This window comes from Diabrotica undecimpunctata, chromosome 4 (assembly GCF_040954645.1).
Source record: "Diabrotica undecimpunctata isolate CICGRU chromosome 4, icDiaUnde3, whole genome shotgun sequence".
In the NCBI taxonomy this organism is placed as follows: Eukaryota; Metazoa; Arthropoda; class Insecta; order Coleoptera; family Chrysomelidae; genus Diabrotica; species Diabrotica undecimpunctata.
Window position 1 is genome coordinate 37,201,416 of NC_092806.1, and position 20,211 is coordinate 37,221,626.

The following is a 20,211-nucleotide window of genomic DNA, read 5'->3' on the forward strand; positions in this document are numbered from 1 at the left end:
CTGCTTTAATTCACCAAAATTACAATTAATCGTTTTCCTTTTGCAATACATTTTATTTTAGTGTTCTTGATTAGATTCAGGAGTTTGACCGGTTAACAATGCAATCTTTTTGAAAAATGATATATTGAATTTTATCGTCTATTTTGAGAATCTCTAAAATTTTTAACTCAAAAACTACAAACATAGATATAGGTAAGAAATAATAAAGTTCAAAATTGTAGTTCTTTTTGTAATAAACATCTTGGTGTTTTATAAACTTCTCTAGCGTAAAACAATGGAGATATGACCAATTAAAATGTATGTCTTGGTGAGAACACCCCCTGATTCGAGTGCTTTTAATTTTTCAAAATTTAAGTTTAGTTTGGCTTTCTTGAAGCTAGCTTTATGGCCATTTACATTATCGTTTACTAAATGGCTATGTACTTGAAAATTACATAAAAATTATTTAAAAAGTTTGAAAATTACATAACTTATTTAAAAACCAATCATATTATTGGGAGATAATTTTGGAGCGTAAAAATATTCGTATTTTGGGGCTCTCACATATCTTAAATTTTGTAGATATGTCGGCACCAACAGCGACACTTTGATTTCCAAAAATATTATTAGCCGTTCATCGTGCTTCGGAGAGCAAGTTAAGCCTTCGGTCCCCCTGGGTTAGTGTACATTGACACTAGATAGTTGAAATAGGGTTATAGATGTAATTGGCGATAGAACCTATCTTTTGTTTGAAACAAAACTATTTTTAACATTGTATTCGTCGGGGTGATTTTTGGAAAGAAAGTAAATCAAAATTAAAACATTTTGAACCATAAATAGACTTAGTAAGTATTTTTTGCAGAGACGGATGCTTTCTAGTGCTTAATTACTTAAAACAAATGAAATATTATTTCACAAGCGATGAATAAATTGTCATTAATTTTAAATTTTACAGCGTAAAAAAATATTTTTTAATATATTATTTACCTCATGAGCGGTGATTTCTAAGCGTTAAAAATTTGTATTTAAGTACACATTATCATTGAATATGTTTATTTTATTTCACTGAATTAGATTTTATTGCATAAAATGCTTAAATAAGTGATTTCCTATTTTTTTCAATTAGGGGTAGTTTCAACCCCTTAAAAATATTCACTTCGCCCATATATAACTTCTAAAAAGGAAGGTAAGACAAGCTTAAATCTTTAATTTTAGCTTATTCCGCCCGATTTACTGAACTATATAGGCCTAAGAGGTTCTTGGCTTCAAAAGTCTTGACTAATTTTTTAAACTTTTTTCTTTACTTGTTCTTCCCAATTCCTTGTGTCCATTTCTTGTGTGTCAGTCCGGAGAGCATCAAACAACCTGCTTCGTGGTCCCTTTTTTTGTGTTCTCCTGCTTGCGTTTTTTTTATTTTGGCATTCTTAATATGTATCCCAACCATCCAACTCTCTGTGTTCCGATTTTTATTTATTATGGATCTATCATACATCTTCGTTAGATATTGGTTTGTTTTTATGCTCCATTCCCCGTTAGCCTCCTTTATACCACCAAAAGCTTGTCTTAAGATTTTTTCTTTTTCAAATCTCTAACTTTTTTCTTATTTTTGTTTTATTATCGAAGCCTCATATGCAAATAACACTGTTCGCCTTAACAATATTTTATAAGCTCAAATCTTGGTTGCTTTGGACACGTTTTTGGCATTCAACACTGAGTTTAATAATCCTACTGTTTTGCTACCTTTTAACAACCGATTATCCGTTTCTCTATCCTCGCCTTCTTAATTTATTACTCAAATTTACGTTATGCACAACTCAAATTTGAGTACCACCTTCTAAGGTACTTAAATTCTGTTACCTTCTCAAATGTATACTCTTTCTCATTCGTCCTTAGAATGATCTATTCATCTCACTTAACATTAAAGCCACGCTTATATTCCGATTTTAGCCCCGCAAGCATCGCTATACAAAATCAGATATTCGATTGGGTCAGGTAAGTGCCTCTTAAGATGGTTCATTAAACATAAAGCTCTTGAGGTCTTCGAGATCCCACATTTTTAGTCCAGAGATGCATGTGTACTGTTTCTGTAACTTCATTATGGATGCCCAAATTATACGCCCACAGTTGTTTTGTAATAAACTACGCCTGTAATTAACTAATAAGTAGAAAGCGTTTTCTAAGATCAATGACTAAAACTGATATTTTTGCTATGATTCTTTTGTTTTAATTATATTTTGCTTTTTGTTTTCTTTAACTACTCTTGCTCGTCGGGAGTAATGGAATTCGTATGCTGGGATCAGTTTAATGAAGCCACATAAATACTGCTCGTCTTCAATATTGGTTTTATTATGGGGTGGATGTTTGCCTCTTGCATCTTGAAGAGTTGTCCCATATTCTTGTTTTCGTGCTAAATCTAATGAAATTTTTCTATTTGTAATCTAAACCTAGTCTTTAAAAAAGTTCTTACATACCGCAATGGTCACAACCATTTTCATCCGGTAAAGTATATACACAAGTTTTAGAGCTCCGTGAATTTTGATTTTTGGTATAGGTACTCTTTTTGTTTTCTACTTTTATTTTCCATCAGGTTAAAACATTTCTCATTAACAAGTTAAGCGAGTAGTAGTTTTTAAAGACGCTCTGCTTTCGTTTATTAGAAATTTTAATATGACTCTTCATTTTGCACGAACATGGTTTATCTAAGTGCTTTAGCATTTTTGTATTTTCCTCCTTTTGTGACATATTCTTCTTCTTTCTCTCTGGCCATCTTTCTTTTATACCTTGCATGATTATCAAGATTTCTTACACTCTTTTGAAATTTTGGTACGATTTGCCTTCTAATTCATAATAATTTTATCTTTAGTGTTTCGTAATTCGTTGTTTGAGTTTTTTCGGTCAAATTACCATTATTCTTGTCTGGAACAACAAAACATAATATTACAAATATATTTGTGGCAAAACAGGCTAAGCCATATTTGGGCATTAAAGAACCTGTATTATAACCGCTATCTAAATCGCTGAAATCGACTCCAAAGGCTCCGATTGCTCATGTTTACATATGCTACGTTTCTGTTGGTTAGGCAGTTTTGCCGCAAGCTTCGTATGACATTTTGTTAGTTTGAAAACCAGTTTAGAGATGGGGACACCATACCAACAAAAATTTAGTTTAAGCTGATTCTGCACACGATCCTTAATCCTGTATAAAAATGTTTTGGGATTAGGCACCTTTGCCTCTAAGATACTCAATTAGTCAAGCGCATTTTACAAAAAAAAAGTATTCTGCAAGTTTTTAGAAAAACAATTAGTGTTTAAAAAGTTTTTTTGCAGCCCTTCTTTGTCCAATATATGCAATTAGTTTTAACCAGAGACTCAAAAGAAACTATTTTATATTCATAGTATTATAATTCATGGTATTATAATATAGCTCAATTTAATGTTTTAAATATAATAAATCTACTAAATATGTTTTCAAAACTTTTGTTTACATCGTATATCACTTTTTTATGTAACTTAGTTAATGATCAAGATAAATGTCCCAGAAATCTCAAATATAAAAATATTTTACCAAATCCTAATAGTAATGTAAAATAAATAATAAAAAAGTTCTCACATATAACCCATCAACTTCATGATAATACTCAATTACACCAACCTTTACAAACACCATAATGTGAAAAAAATCGACCAGAATAAACTCACGAAATTACTCGACATCAGGAATCGATTTAAAAGCATAAAAGTCATTAATCATCAGCTAGAGTATTATAATAGGTTTGTTTCTTTGCCCTTTGGTTTATAATGGCTCTGAAAAAATTACGCTTTATATAGAAATTTCCATAAAAGAAGTTTGTGTATTCCTTGTTAAAGTTTTGTACCAGCTGATGATATTACATTAAACTAATTGCCGTATATAACTTTGGTAACTTGGTTTTATTTCCTTAAAAGGCACTAGATGGCGTCTGATGTTTTTATAAATACCTCACCGTTCATGTAAAAATAAGTAGCAACTTTTGAATTTAAACAAAAATATAAAATGATGTGCAAAGGATATATAAACCGGAATATTCATATCAGGTCGAACTGCCACTATGTTATACGTATTTTATTCTTTTGAAATCGTCATACAAAGCTTGCTTAAAGATAAAGAATCAGTCTGGAAAACCTATTATCAAACTCTCCTATCCGCCACAAGAAAATGGAGAGCATATTGACATGCATAAAACGATAAAAGAGGTAAAACAAGCAATACGAGCACAGAATATTAACAAGTCTCCAGGTATTGACTACGTCCCGTCTGAGCTATATAAATTAGGTAACGAAGACCTAGAAGACAAATGCATACGCATATGAACAAAATTTGAAATAAGGAAAAGATCCCTAGTGACTGGAAAACCGGGATTATATGCCCAATATATAATAAGGTGATAAACTAAGATGCGAAAATTATCACGGCATAACCCTCTTGTACACAGCTTACAAAGTTTTTGCTTACATACTGAATAAACGACTCCCACAACTAACTGAAAATATTGTCGAGGAATATTAAACCGGTTTCCGACAAAGAAGATCTACAACTGATTAGTTATTTACAGCGAAACAAATTCGAAACCAATCGTGGGAATACGACATTGATATCCACAACGTAAAGTATAGCCCAAAATAAACAGTACTGAACTTGTAATTATTTTATTGTTTTAAAAAATACATAACTCATACATAAAAATACAGACTTCATACCTAAGACTTCATTCCAGATTTCTCTTAATGTTATGGAATAAAGGTTGTCTCAAGTCCACGAAGAAGGCTATATTTTAAATACTCTGTTTTTAAATCAGGAGAAGCAATTCAAATTTACCGCGCCGCAATGTTTGTTTGTAATTGGTCTAACCTCAGACAAGTTTCCTCCACTGTTATGTGATTTTGACACTAATGGCATTTCATAGGTTAATTAAGTTATATCGGCGATTTTTTCTATTTTCTGCGTTATTCTTTTAATTTTTAGATTTTTAGTCTGCTTTTATATAAAAACAGTTGTTTTTAGAACTCTTTAGCGACGTATTAGTATAATATAATATTTTTGGATTACCGTCGAAGGCCGATATGATCAACCAAAAAAGAAGATGTATTTGGTAACTTTTCTAGTGACTTTCTTGGGTGTGTCTCTTTAGTTTCCTCCTCCTGGTTTAAAAACAAAGCATAGTAAAAAAACAATTTTGAAAACAAAAAACTTTATTGTACATTTCTAGTTGATAAAAAGTTGTAACTACAGAGAGTTGTAATTAAAGGCATGTTTTTCATATTAATTTTATTTGGATGTTGATGCATGGCACTGCATATCATCCACATGTGTTTCATATGATGGTACGTAATTACCGAGGGTCAAACGCAAGCATGAAGAGAGGTCTTCGTCAGTTAGCCGATTACGATATTTTGATTTCACTATCTTCATTTGGGAAAATTCAGACTCACAGAAGTGTGTTGATCCAAAGAATGCTGTGAGCTGCAGAGCTACTTATCTCAAAGACGGTATGACGTTCTCAGGCGATATGAAAGACCAAAATTTCGTATCGGTCGCTCTGGATTTAAGGTCCGAAATTATTTTCAACACCTCATTTTGGACTGAAATAATCTCCATATTGAACGTAACGGATATTTAAGTGGCTATTTTTTCCACGCCTTGACAACAAAATGGATTAGGCATGAATGTAACAGTAGATGTCAGTTTTTTAAAATCAGTGAAGCGTCTTTCAAACTTGCTATGAAGTGCTTGCAGCTCCGTTTCGTAATAAACATAATTCAAATGAGCGGCTATCCCTTTTTTCAACGATGGAAAGTTATTTAAATCCTTTCTGCTAATTTGCTTAATTAATAATTTCAATTTGTTGACAAAAGAATGTATTGTGCTCATCATATCGATAATTATTTAATTTTTATCTTGTAGTTCAAAATTAAGGAAGTTCAAATGATTTGTTAAATCTGGTAGAAAAGCCAGATCACTGTGCAATTTTTCGTTTTGAGTAGATGAGTGTCGTCCCCTCGTTCTTCTAAAAAATAAAATATTTCGGGAATTAGCTTCTGGAACCTATCTAAACATTTTCCACGGTCAATCACCTCACATCTGTATGCAGAAGTAAATCAGTTTGTTTCGCAGAGTTGCTAGCTTATAATTGCGCTTTAGAAAGACTTCGTTGCAAGCTTCGCGCTCTGATTGAATTCAAAATTTTTGTTGTCATCTTTATGATGTCGTCCATATTTAAAATTTTGGAACACAAAACTTGCTGGTAAATGATGCAATGAAATAAAAAAAAAAACGATGGCAGTTCATCGCTAGCTCGACATAATGCAACAAGTCTATTGTTAACGCCAGTCACGGATGCACCATCTGTTGTAATACACACGAGTTTGTAAATCGGTAGCTCGTATTGTTTCATAAAATTTTTAAAAACGTTGTATATATCTTTTCCGCGAGTTTTTACTTTCAGAGGCAGCATTGTTAATAATTCTTCTTTAGCCAACATGTCAGAAAATACCATTCGAATGAAAATACATAACTGGGCGGCATCAGTCATATCGGTTGACTCGTCAAATTGCAAAGAAAAGTACATAGTATCATAATTATTTCGATCATGCACGTGTGGTGAGTCAGGACAGTCCCCGTATTTTCTCCGTGAATTGCGATCGACTTCAAAAACTTTGGCGATCGACTTCAAAAACTTTGGCGATCGACAGGTCGATCGCGATCGACCTTTTGAGCACCGCTGCCCTAATGTATGCCTCTGGAGATGTTAGGTCTGCAGAATGTGCAGGATAAGGGGCGAAGTCAGTAAATCATAAAATGAATTTGTTTGGAAATGTCCCTGAAGAAATTGACGAACTGCGACAGCAGTATGGCAAGTTGCCCCATCCTGCTGGAAAAATTGGTCTCTAAATGCCAAATTACGTGTACTAAAAAATTGACGTAAATCAGGAATGAAGCGTGTTAAAATTTGTATGTACCTCTGTTGATTAAGTGTGACTTGCCTAATATTTTCTTCGATAAAGTATGGACCAATGATTCCGTGTCCCGTAACTGCACACCAGACACTCACTTTTGCGCTATGTAAAGGAACTTCTTGAACTTAATCTGGTCTGGCAAAGCCCAGAAATCGATTTGTGCGACAATTTACATGGCCTGACAAATGAAAACGTGGTTCGTCTGAAAACCATACATTTTTCAAAAATTCAGGATTTTCATACTGTAATGCAAGAAGTCTGGCACAATATTTCACTCTACTGTGATAATCTCTGGGATGTAATTGTTGATGTACCTGAATCACATACGAAAATACACCCAGCTCCTTCAGTATTCTTTGCAAGAAGTTCGTTTTAAGTTAAGATGGAACCCTGTTCTTGTCTGGCCGGCTTTCGGATTTTCCAAGATTCGCTCAAAAATGCATTCATGGTTATCGTTATTGTTAACTGTCCTGGGACGCCCTGAGTTTACATAACATTACCCGTATTTCTAAACTTTTCAACAACCTTCAAAATTACAGCATTACTTGGAAAACGTTTAATAAACCGTTGTGTGAATTGATCACACACGTACTGCAGACTTGCACTATTACGTCGGCCGATTCCGTATAAGCGAAAATAATGGTCCACAAAAAACACTTCTTTTTTTGTACTTAACACCATTTTTAATAATTAGGCCTTAATAGTTATAAGGATTACTTGACAGGCCTATATTAGTTAATTTGAATATGATAGCGCGCACAAAGAGACATCTATGTTTCAGTTTCAGTACTGTTTATTTTAGGTAATACTGTATTAATAGATTTCAAACAGGCCTACGACTCAATTAAGAGACAAAAGTGATATTAAATATTGCATAGTTTTAACATACCCAAAAATACATCCGACTAGTAAAAGCAACAATGAATTTGTCAACAGTAATTGACTAAGTGCAAAATGAGCTCACTGATAGCTTTTTAATAGTCAAAGGAATAAAACAAGGATACGAGCTGGCACCTACACAATTCAACCTGACTCTTTAATATGTCATAAGACAGCTTACTGTCAAGCTTACTATATGTGATAGACAAATACTAGATAGACCACATTTCTAAAAGTCTCTCTGTCTTTTGCAACGTGGAATAATAATTCGTCTACAGTCATGTTTGTCCAGTCGAATATGTCGCAGCCATGACTTTTTCTTTCTACCTATTCCCTTTTTGCCATCGACTCTACCCTGCATGATGACCTGCAGAAGACTATATTTATCATTCCTCGGTATGTGTCCAAGGTATGCAGTCTTGCGTACTTTTATTGTTCTCAACAACTTTTTGTCCCGACCCATCCTTCTCAGTACTTCCTCATTGGTAAGTCTGCCTTCCGGCAGTCTATGAACTTCTCAACATTCTCCGGTATATCCAAAGTTCAAAGGCTTTAAGTTTCCTAACTATTTGCGCTTTTAACGTCCATTTTTCTACCCCCTACAATAGTTGGGACCAGACGTAACATTAAACAAACCTCAGTCTCAGCGCAGTATTCAGATTTTTGTCACAGAACAATTGCTTGAATTTTAAGAACACTAACCTTGCCATTTCTACTCGTACCCTGATCTGTTGGTCTGGATCTAATTCTGTGTTGATGTAAGCTCCCAGATATATTTATTCTGTCACTCTATCTATTTGCTGTCATAGCAAATTTGTTCTTCATTATTTATTGGACTTCTTGATACTATCATAAATTTGGTCTTATCTGTGTTGATGTCAAGTCCCATTTGAATGCATTCACTATTTATTGCATCTAGTAAAGTTTGTAGCTCTTCTATACTCTCAGCCATAATTACCGTGTCATCTGCAAATCTCATGGTGTTTATAATTTCTCCACCAATTCTTATTCCCTCTTTTCTTTCCCATAAGGCTTTTCTGAATATGATCTGTGAGTACACGTTAAAAAGCGTCGAAGACAAGACGCATACTTGCCTGACCTCTTGCACAATCGGTATATTATTTGTTTCTATATCGTTCACCTTTACTACTGCTTTTTGGTTCCAGTATATAGCCTTAATAAACTCAATGTTTTTTTTTTGTCTAAATTAATGTTTTTTAATTTATCTGTTAACTTCATATGATCTACTCCGTCAAAGGCCTTCCTAAAGTCTATAAAGCATACATATGCACTCTTGTTATATTCCCGATATTTTTGCAAGAGTACCGTCAACGCACATAATGCCTCTCTTGTACCCATGCCTCCTCTGAAGCCAAACTGCGTTTGATCTATCTGCTCCTCAAATTTCTTATAAATTCGGTTTAGAACAATTTTTAAGAGAATCTTTAAAGGGTGGCACATTAGGCTCATCAATCTATAGTCATTACATGATTTGGGATTGTTGTTTTTTGGTAGAGGTAAAAATATCGATTTAAGCCATTCCTCCGGGATCTTTCCCTCTACATATATGTGGTTGAGAATTCGGGTGGGTCTCTTTATATTACCGTCATCTAAGGCTTTTAACAGTTCAACTGGAATTTGATCAGGTTTTCCTTGTTTTACATTCTGTAGGGCATTCTTTACTTCTAAGGGTAAAATTTGTAGGTATTGTTCTTCTTCACCTATATCTTGTTCATTTTCCCTTTCGTCATGGAACAGATGGATTATATATTGTTCTCATTTTGCTCACTTCAGTAAGTATTCCTTCATTATTATATCTTATGTTATATTATATCTGCTATTAGTGTTCTTCTTTGTCTGGTGTTGCTGGAAATTCTTGCATTTTTGTATATAAGTTTGAGGTGTCATGCTTGTTGCTAAGTTCTTCCAGTTTCTGGCATTCCTTATTCATCCATTTCTCCTTAGTCTTTCTGATTTCATATTTGATTTTATTCTTTATTCTTGAGGGTTTTATATTTATTTTCATCTCTATTTTTGTATTTTCTTTTTTCAGTTATGAGCTCAACTATTTCCGGTGTCATCCAGTCTTTGTTAGTGGTTTTCTCTTCTTCGCCTAGGACCTCTTTTCCCGCTTTTAGTATGGCTTTTTTTATATCTGCCCATTCCACGCTTCCTTTAGTTAATTTATTTATCTCTGCGTTTAGTTGCTGTTGGCAGTTGTCGTCTGTTAGATTTTTGATGTTTATTTTGGTGGTTTTAACTTTTTTCTCCGGTTTTTTGAGTTTAATGTTGACGTTTGCTAGTAATAGATTATGGTCCGTATCTGCATCTGCGCTTGGATAGGTTTTTGCACTTTGTACTCCATTACAAAACCTTTTGTTAATCGTTATCAAATCTATTTGGTTTCTTAATATATTGTTGGTGTTATCTTTTGGAGAAGTCCAATAATCTTCGTGAGGGTAGGTCGTATTATGTATTTGTTATGACTAATTGTTTCTCCTGGCAGTACTGGACTAGTCTATCACCTCTTTCGTTTCTTTTACCTAAGCCAAATATATACCATTATACCAGAAGGACCAAATTCCTCATCCATTTCAAATATTTTAAAATGTCTGTCAGAAACTTACTGAAAAGTAAAATCACCAACAGATTAAAAAGTTAACAAGTCGTAAAATGTGTATCTTTAACTTGCCTTCATGTATTTAACTTATACTCATGTAATACTTAAACTTTTAATGGCCTGTAAATATAACAACACTTCTGACTTCTGCAAGCAAATATTAATAACTGAAGTTCCGTAGTAACAGTATTTTGTAGTTTTGTAACATTTTAATAAAATTCCTATTTAGCTTGATAATTAAATTTAAAGTCAATGGGAAAACGAAATAATTTTAAGAGCATAATATTCCAGAACGGCACTTCAAAATATGAAAAACTTCAGTACAATATGTAATTTACACAAAGACTAGGGAAAAGAACAAATTATAATTTAACTTCAATTAAATAAGGGCTAAGTTTAGATTTCCGCATTACACTAGCGTTGTTTGAACTGTAGAAGTATGTAAAACAAAAACCGAAAAGCTTGTTTATTATTCTGTTAGAAGTTCAAATAACTTCCCAACTGTTTACTGTATTATGTATTTTACTTCAAAACCGTCAAAAACAGATTACCAACGAAAAGTTTTAAATTCTACAAAGAAGATTTGAAGGATTATTTCTGGCAAAACTTCTTTTCCAGTTTTCACTGGCAAGTCTAATTCTGTCGGACCTTCTTTCTGGAAAAGAAAATATGAAATACCAAATGCAGATTAGTTTTATTTGAGGAATACATTTTCCAGTCGGGGCTCTCGCCTAATTTTACTGGATTTCCATAAGAAGTGTTAATTACAAGAAGTTTCGAAGCCGCTGCTAGATTATGTATTCATGAGAGTGAGCGGCGCGCGGGCTTTCTTCTTCCATCTCGTTCTATCGCCCGTTAATAACTAAAAAGTCAACGTGAACAGCCGACATTTAATTTCGTATAAAGTGCCTGCTAACTTTTAGAGTTATTAACGAACAATTTTCGAGGTCGTTTTCAGCTTTACGATTATCGACCATTGTTTAAGTAAACTTGTAAAACAATTACAACATTCCACGAAGGTGAATAAAATAATACTCATTATAAACAACTAGCCAATCATTAGTTGATGTTCAACAAACCATTTTATTTATTCTGATAACTAAAACTAAAACTAAAAGTAGAAGTAAGCAGACGGCACCAGTATAATTTATATATGTAAAAAACCTTTTAAATTTATTACGCAATATTTACAATTACCCTTTGAAGTAAAAAAAACTTTTATGAAGTTGATGGTATCTTAAATAGCGATAAATTTTGTTCTTCTGATAGTATAGTTGATGTCTTCTTTCGACCAGAACAGCTCCCCCTTGTTGATTACGTTAGGCTACCAACCAAAGCCTTCTCCGTTCTAAGTGTCCACCTGTCAGCATACCAGCAAACTCTTTCTCCAAAAACACGATCAGGCCTCTTTTACTACTACTCGTTCAACAAACTCCAAAATTCTCTCCTCTCTTTCATCTACTAACAATCTTTCTTTTGGACTTTATAGAATCCAGGAGGTATTCGACTTCTCAGCTTGGATCTATCTCTCGTTCCACCTTTCAGCCAATCACTTCTAATTATTTAACTACTGGCACTTGCTTTTAATTGACTACCCAAAACTTCGACTGCTGCTTTCCGATCACCATCACGTAATAATCTTTCTTCTTTCAAACTTTCAAAACATTCACTCTCTTTTCCCATTCCAAATTCGCTAACCAATCAGAAAATTTCTATGTCGCGCCTCTTAATTGATATTAGAAAAACCCAAGCATCGCTTGTAAACAAACTCTTTAAAAATGATAACAGTTTTTTGTAACTTACTTTCTAAATATAATAACTAGGTACCTGGCGGCTTTTGGCCCTTCCTGCGAAACAAAAAACAAAGGCTTTTAAAATATTATATCTACAAATACCGGGAAACAATTGTATATTCACTTTAAAGTATTTATTAATGTTTTTTAGTCCTTTGGGGTAAAACTCATTATGGATGAACCCACTGCTTAAAACTACTTATAACAAATATTTACATATCGATGTACAGGGCGTTGAAAATTTATGTGCCCGCGTTCTATAACAAAATCAAATCTTTATTCAAAATCCACAAGGAAAATAATTCCTGCAGCTGGCTGTATACCACGTATCACAAAAAGAGGTTAATCTTTGTATATGGGTATATAAAATATACCCATATACAAAGATTAACCTCTTTTTAAATCTTTATTCCATCTTTGATTGATAAAATGAATCGTAACAATATATATATATATATATATATATATATATATATATATATATATATATATATATATATATATATAAATGTATATTATATATTATATATTACATATATTACATATAACTAAAAACACAACTATTTGGGTATGCAGCAGAAGACAGGACAAAGAAGTATGTACACTTTTTAGTTTACCAAGCTTTTGGCAAATCTATCAGAGTGTTACAATAAACAAATTACAGAATAAAAAGTATTTTGTATCTTACACTAACTAAGGTTAGTTCTCATGGTGTTTAGAAAATAGAATGGAAACAACTCATCTGGCTCTTACAAATAATGGCGAAAACTATCTATAAAATTGATTGTTTTAAAAACGTTTTTACACAAATCACATATTTAACATCCTTTTACAATTGTTTCTAGATAATTCATACCCCGAATCCGTACTCAAGAGAATCATCTTCAACACATCCTTTGTTATACATAACACACAACAGAACCCTTCCCAAAATACAGGTGCTATAAAAGTTAGCTCTGATTCCCATTGACTGAGAGAGAATATTCTTAAAATCTCTGTTGTATTACTTCCATTTATTAAGGATGTCACTCCCAAATTGACAAGAATTTTTACTCAATACTTACCAAATGTTAAAAGTTGCTTATAAAAGCACTATCGTTGTGGGATCTATGTACAAGTCATTGAAAGACAAAGTACCAAACTCAGATAAAAGTGATGTTTGATACAAACTTAGTTGTTTATGCTGTAAAGGTTCTTATATAGGTCACACCTCCCAAAAAGTTTCCAGCCGTTTGACTCTTCACAAGAGTGACATTAGGTTACACCCTGATAGATGTTCCCTAACCACACGTGCTAACACAACAGGTCACTCTTTCGATTTTTCGAATGTAAGAATCCTATCCACGGAGAGTAATTATTCAAAAAAATTGTTTCTCGAGATGGCATTTATTTTTCAAGAGAAAGAAGTCATTAATAAAAAGACAGATGCCAACAATTGGAGAACTTGTTGATAACATTCTATTACTACAAATCTACTAATAGAGGCCATTCATCATCAATATTATTTAATTATTATAAGTGATATATAATATCTCTTCTACTTTATAAAATATGTCTTTTTGCTTCTTCATTTTCAGAAAATCTAGCGCCTGTCAGGTATACCTTTACATAAATTATCATTTTATGGTTTAAATGTTAGTCGGTAAAAGATTTTTAAGATTCCTCTTTATAAAAACAGGGTCAGCCAGTTTACAAGCTTTTGTGGTCATTTTTTTCACTAGATTATTTTTAATGCTTGACATGAGGTAAGAATAGTAGATGAGGTATCTGCCAGAGTTACATATTTATCTATACTAGTCAATTGTAATGATGTTATCCAGTTCTCTGGTAAACATTGTGTTAAGAAAAGTAACAGATAGTTTTGATCCTCTTTTTCGGATTCCTTTTAATGTGAATGTGGGGGTCATAGCTATTGAAAATTTGCAAGAGCTCAGTCTTTAAACCTAAAGGAGACGACGAAGTAATGTCATCGACATACTTTTTAATAAAAGGAACGTTAAAAGGAACAACAAGAAGTATTATGACATATGGGGCTGAAAATTTGATCATAAACAAGAAAAACAGCAGTAAGATAGTAGCAACAGAGATGGAATGCCTGCGAAGATGCTGCAGAGTAACAAGAATGGATTTGAGAAGTAATGACGAAATAAAGCAAAGAACATCAATAGAAACAGACATACTAACATATATAGAACAAAAAAGACTAAAGTAGTATGGACATGTAAGAAGAACTAGCGACAGCCGATGGATAAAGAAAATAACCGAATGGAGCCCCATAGGAAGGAGGACAAGAGGACGACCCCGAAAATCCTGGAGGAACGAAGTAGACGACGCCATGAGTAAGAGAGGACTAAACGATGGAGAATGGAACAACAGAGGGAGATTGAAACGGTTGAGCGAGGGAAGGCAGTGAATACTGTAGAATCCCTAAATATATATATATATATATATATATATATATATTATATATATATATATATATATATATTATATATATATATATATATATATATATATATATATATATATATATATATATATATAAAAGGAACAACCTGGAGAACAATATTTAATGGATTGTTTATTACATATGTCGCCAGAATTTGAGAGATACTGGCTCCCATAGAGTGCCAAAAATTTGTTTATAATATTTTTCTTAAAAGAAAAACAAGTGGAATTAGACAAGAACTATATCATCTCAATAAACATATCATAATCAATGCTACATACTTCAGAAATTCTATTCCGGTGTTCATGAATAGAGTGTAGAACGGCATTTAACCTATGCATTTAAACTATTCAATACTTAGTTCAAGAAAACAGCTGTGTTTTTAAGATAATTCATTCACCTTATGTAAAGAAATCTGGGTTATAAACAATTACTTGTTTTTTACCTTTATCACGCGTATTTTAACGTGTAGAAATAGAGTATTTATTAGAATTAAATGTATTTTTAATCTTGCGTATATATATATATATATATATATATATATAATTTTTTTAATAATTTTAGTGTTTAAATAGTTTTAGTATCTGCTTTTATTTCTATATGGTAATATACACACCCAAAGCGAAAAAGATACCAGCGAGTTCTAGATTGAACATATATATTCATCCTTTCTTTTTTGTGACCTCGTATGTTATAGAGGTTATTGTATGTGCAGAACCAACACTCATTTATTATTAACAAAAAAAAAACTTTTCAACTTCTGTTAACGTTAAAACCACTTTGTTTTAAAATAAATTAGCTAGTTTGTTATTAATAAAAGCATGCTCATTCGAAGTACTTTACTGTATTGCTTAATAATGGCGTTGTTATTTCTAGAGTTGTTTTAGTCATGACTAAGCTATCGCGAAAGTAGCATTAGCAATATAAAAGACAAATTGGCAAAAGAAAAGTGTAAAAAATAACGGGTGCCATTTTTTTAAGCAGGGCCAACAGAAGGTGACAATTTAATTCAATTTAAGAAGACACATTAAGTCGGCAGACTTGCGTCGGCACGAATGAAGATAAATGAATATAAATGAATAATAGGGAATACGTGATAAAATGAAAGAGACATTAATTTTTAATTTATCTCTGCTGTCACATTATTAACAGATTTCACGACAAGGCAAATAATGAATGACTAAAATGTTTTGTAGGGCATTTCCGATTGATATTGCCGTTGAAAAGAATTTATTAAAAGATAGTTATCTGTATTTAGTAATCCCAGTGAACAGTTGAAATTTATTGATAATTATAATGAACATACCTAATTGGATATTTTTAAAAAATGCCCAACACAAACCTTTCCAACCTACACAATGATTTGTTGTTACATAAACTAATAACTGATTATAATATATAGAATATAATATATAATAATTTGTAACCATTAACGTTTGTTTTTTAAACAAGTATCAAAAACATCTATATAAAATAAATAATGAATGACATTTTTCGCTTTGTGGAAGATTAGATAATTTCTTCTTAAAAACCAACAGTAATTACCCACCATGACTGGATCCCATCATTATTGGTATATTGGACACGGAATTGCGCTAAAAGATCTACAGCAAGAAACAAGAATAAAATACTAGCAATTTAGTAACCATGCAAGAAACAGAAGTTAAATTAAACCTTAGCATAGAAAGATGTTACTCTTGTTTGTATTTCGAGCGAGACATTTTAACGTCTTGCACTTGATCATAAGACCTTTGTATTATGTACTCCACGAAATGAGCAAATTCATTTGTGTTTAGAACATTACGAGGTATTTGACGAGGTTTTTCGTTAATGTATACCTACAGTAACAAAACCATACGTTTTCTGCAAAAATTTCAGCATGGTTTTTTAATTATTATTAACCCTTCATCACTCGCACCTCAAAAAATTACGCCATCACGCGCGTGTTAGATTTTATCTAAAATATGAGTATAGGTCAAATAAATGAGTCATTAGTACTTATTTCTTAAGTTTATTGGCTATTAACTTACAAAAAACGATAAACTTATATTTAAAAAAAAAAAAAAACTGCAAAAAAAACTACTAGAAAAAAACTAAAAAAATATACACATTACCCTAGAACAAAACAAATAAGGGGATTTATTCCAAAAAATTGTAGGCTCTTCTAGGCAGTGGTGGCAAGTAAACTTTGTTAAACCAGTGTGCTCTACATATCGGCAACTTACAGTTAGTACAATAATTTTGGGTAAACATGTTCTTCCTTACAGGGCAAAAAGAACATCTTGGTTTTATAGTTGGAGTTGCTTCTTGAGAAACTGATGACTTTTCTCCAGTTATATTTTAGATCCTGAGTCTCAACTGAAAAGGCAGATTTGGGATATTGGAACGTCGTTGAAGATGGGGCATTAAAAGTTGCTTGCCAAGCTTTGCAATGTAGCTTCTTCGAGATGTTATAGTATTAGTGTTATTGTTGTAAATTATTTGGCTGTTTATAGTTGAAATATTTAGTAGGCTGTAAAAAACAGTAAACGCTTCATTTTTTCAACAATATCCACTCCGCCTTTTGTGAGGTTGTAATCAGTAATAATCTCTGGCTTCATGGTATGTTCTTTGGCGTTTTCAACAATGAAAGCATCGCTGTGTAGTGTTGAAAGAAGTAATGCATTCTTATTTTTTTTTGGCACATATGATACAAGTACACACTTGTTTCCATCGTTACCATATGCAAACATGCTACTACATAAAGGTCTTTTTTTTACGTTTGTCAACTCAGGGGATTTGTTGTTTGTTTTTAAGCAAAGTACCTATCGTTGTCAAGCAATAATTGTTCAAAAAAGAGTTGGCTAAGGGTACAGGGGAAAAGTAATTATCCGTAGTTACATTTCGACCGGTTCCACCTATGGGTCGTATAAGTCTTTTTACTACACTAGATGCATCGTTGGGTAGTTGATATGATCTTTCAGGTTGTTTGTGTATTGCCTTATTGGCTATATACTGCCTAAATTTGCATCGACCACGGAACGCTTCCAACATTACATCTATGGTCACATAGAATCCAGGAGTGTATGCAGATAAACAGTTAGCGACAAAACTTTCATATATTTTTCGAATGGGTGCAAGATTATCAACTGCCGAATTTTCTTGCCTCTTAGTGGCGTCGTCAAATCTTACAGCTTGAATTATTTGGTGAAATCTTTTCTTGGACATAGTAGCTGCAAATATATCTGGAGCTGTGCCATCTAATTTCCAGAGCTTGTCAGTATTTAAATGTTGTGCTCTCTTTACCCCAGCAAGGAACAAAAGTCCGATAAATGCTTGCATTTCCTCGTAGTAAACAGCAGGACAATCCCTTGGGCGAGTATAAAACACTCTCATCATATCCAGTTTTTGTATATCTTAAAATATTATTGATCATAGCACCCGAGAAAAACAATTTCCAGCATTTTAATATGGTTTTGGCGCCTTTTGCTTAAACCCCAGGTAAGTTCGTAACAATATTACAAGCTTTAGTCCTACCTTTGGGAATGTGTTTCTTATGTTTCAACCATGGTGTTTTATCTTTGCCATAAAATCTTGAATAACCATCATCTTGGCCACTTTCTTTCATGGCATCTTTAGTATCACTGGGTAGATATTGTGTGGACTGCTCAGAATCTGTATTGTGGATACTGTGTTCAGAACGAACATCACTTAAGTCCTTATCAGAATCTAGTGGTTACACGTCGCTGTCTATCTCTTCATACCATTTTAGTAACTGGTTTTTAATATTTTGTCCATATTTAGCTGAAATAAACCAAAATAAAGCTTATAATAACGGATGTTCCACAATCTATAGGTATTTCACTAAAAGCCTTACATTTTATAATAATATTATAACTTTTTTTAAGTGATCTCTCTAAAAATCAACACACGCCACCACTCGCGTATAGTAGTTAGATTTTTTCTAACGCTTCGACGAACGCCATCGCTCGCGTGCTAGATTTGAGTATTCCGAGTTGCAGAACCCAAAAGAAGCAATATCTCGAAAATTATGGCGAAATATTTAAAAATGTTAGATTGTTTCTAACGGTGCGAGTGATGGAGCGTTAACAATTTAGTGCAAAAAATGCGATCCCTTGAAAAATACCATCTATTGAAGCATTACGTAGATAATAGACGTTGAAATAAAAGTAGACTATTGCCTTTCCTTTTAATCTAAACTCCACCATTGTTCTATCCATGTTTAGAAGTATCACCTCTTGTCAGAAACACTTGTGGTAGCTCGAACTAACACGAAATGCTCTTCATGTAGAGTAACGCACCCAGTTATTGGCACTTTAAGGAGAATGTCTCGAGAAAAACAACTCCAAATTCCATAAGAAAAGAAGTTTTTTTTCTGGGCGATTTGATGTTCTACTCTTCCTATCACATAACTTTTTTTAATATTAACGGTGGTATATTTAAGCGAAATTTATTTGAATTAAAAAAGAGAGAAAGTACTAATATTGGCACGTTGACTGCAGTTATTGGCATTCACATGGTTGTATTCATTGGTAGCTACCTGCAATAATTGTCACTCGTTTTGCTGCAGTTAATGGCGTCAATTTTATAGCAATGGAATAAAAAAAAATTGTTACTTAAGCTGAAATGTTTAAAAATAAAAACCTTAACTGAATAAACAAAATTTTACTGAAACTTAAAATAAAAATCTTTATCGTAAAAACAAAAAAGATGGGTAAGTATGCATTTCATTGGTAGACTTTGCATAAATAAAAAGATATATATAAATTTTATTGCAGCAGGCATTTGTAATTGTACATTTTCATACAGTTCTGGCACAAATTTAAAACTTTGCTACTGTTGCATTTTTCCTACACATAAAACACGATCCCTTATTACGCATGACATTATCCTTAGGAAGGTTCCCTGAGATTGTGCATATCCCTTCGCTGCTTAGATGCCCCTACTTGAAGAACTCTGTAAGTTGATGTAATGAATTTTTTGGCCATCGAACTTTCGTTTTCTGTCAAAAATGCTTTGGTTTTTCTGGCCTCTTTGTTACTTTGGTAATTTTATGTGGCCTATGATTTCAGGTTAATCTTAGATAAGCATTCTATCTCAGAAAACTATTTTTATACCTTTAATTCTTTCTTCGGTTAAATACGTCACAGGCAGCTTACACCTTTAAAAACGCCTCTCTTCATTCTGATGTCACTCACACTCTTAATATCAAACAGCACTGTGATTGTCTGCACTAGAACTGCATGATTTAGCAACTTCTCCTTTTGTAAAAATATTTTTACAAGTAACTGGAAATCTTCACTTTCATTAACTTTTTCCAGTTTTCTCGGTACTGTCTAAGTTGGTTTAACTTTTCTTCCACATCGATTGAAACAAAGTCATCTATGTCAGTTCGTAACTTTCATTATCGTTTTCATTTTCAACAGCTATATCTGGTTGTGTTATCTTCTTTCCAATACATTTTGTATAGTCAATGGATTCAACATTTTAGGGAGAAA

At 32.8% G+C, this 20,211-nt stretch overlaps 1 protein-coding gene across 2 annotated transcripts in view; it reads left to right on the top strand.

Moving 5' to 3' along the window:
• Tmtc2 (Transmembrane O-mannosyltransferase targeting cadherins 2) overlaps positions 1 to 20,211 on the top strand; it is a 1,074,543-nt gene that overhangs the window by 684,127 nt on the left and 370,205 nt on the right. The window lies entirely within an intron of this gene.